The 1,247-nt window shown below is 39.9% G+C and overlaps 1 protein-coding gene across 1 annotated transcript in view; it reads left to right on the forward strand.

The window, feature by feature from the left end:
- LOC104915569 (integrin alpha-1-like) overlaps positions 1-1,247 on the forward strand; it is a 14,858-nt gene that overhangs the window by 4,301 nt on the left and 9,310 nt on the right. The window lies entirely within an intron of this gene.

Raw genomic sequence — 1,247 nt, forward strand, 5'->3', positions numbered from 1 at the left:
AGCTGTTCCTAACTTCAGCGTTTTCTATTAGAAAGTCATGATCTAACATCTATGTGATTGCCATGATTAATCCTGACAGATGAGTTAATCCTGACAAATCGCACATCAGTGTAAAACATGTGGAGTTGCCTCCTTCATCTCCCCGTCCACCTCAGGTCCTCTGAGAATCATTCAAATCCACTTTGGAAAGAAGGTTTTCTTACATGGTGATTTAAGAGCAACAGATCTTGTTATACAATTTAACAAAGGGTAAACATTTTAAACCCAATGATCTGTTTTCCACTAAACCTTTTAGTGACAAACAGAAAAGGACTAATAGGGATAACAAAGTCTCACAATAGATGTTGGCAAGATGTTTGAAAGTCCAACTGGGTCAGTATACACTTGCTTTCTTAGCAAAATACAGGACCCAGGGCTTGGTCTTGTTGAACTTCATCCCACTGGCTTCAACCCAGTTTGTGCAGTTGTACACATTCAGCCTCATGTGGCTATCTTAGACTTGCAGTACTCCCCTTATCACCTAAGGGTTCATGGACAAGAGCATTGCGATAATGCTGATTGCCAGAACTCATTGAGTACCTCTACCTGTTATTGCCATGTCTGTTGTTGCCAGTTCTCCCTTCTCATCTATCAGAGGAACTGCACTCTCTTTTGCTTTTCGCTTTCCTAATCCCATCTCTGCATGTCCAGTGGCGCCTTTGTATTCCTCCCAGGCCACTTGTCCCTGTTTCCACTACCTGTAATTTTCCTTCTTATCTTTCAGCCTGACCAGCAGGTCCTTGTTCAGCCATGCTGGTTTCCTACCTCCTCGGCTTGTTTTCTTATACTGGGAGGTGGAGAGCTCTTTTACTCTTACAAAAGTTTCCTTTAAAAACTACCAGCTCTGTTCTGTTCCTATATCCCTAAGGACAGTTTCCCAGTGGCTATCATCCAGTAATTCCTTAAGACAGAAGTTTGCTCTCCTGAAGTTTATATAACTTCACAGCTTGTCTTATGTCTTTCTAATACACTGTGGGATAAGACTAGCTGAGGCTTCTTGGCTCTGAAAATTTTGAGGCTACTGTTTAATAGGTGATAAGTTCTAGATTTCTCCCTATGTTGGAGGAAAATTCAAAAAAAAAAATTCCTTCATAGAAAAGATTAAGGTATGAATAAGGATCCCATAGGTAAAAGTAGAATAATTTTACTCATTTTTCTTCAGCCCAAACTTCATTAATGTGCATTTCTTTCCTTTTTTTTTCTTTTCT

The sequence above is a fragment of the Meleagris gallopavo genome, assembly GCF_000146605.3.
Source record: "Meleagris gallopavo isolate NT-WF06-2002-E0010 breed Aviagen turkey brand Nicholas breeding stock chromosome Z unlocalized genomic scaffold, Turkey_5.1 Chr41_random_7180001851994, whole genome shotgun sequence".
Classification (NCBI taxonomy): domain Eukaryota; kingdom Metazoa; phylum Chordata; class Aves; order Galliformes; family Phasianidae; genus Meleagris; species Meleagris gallopavo.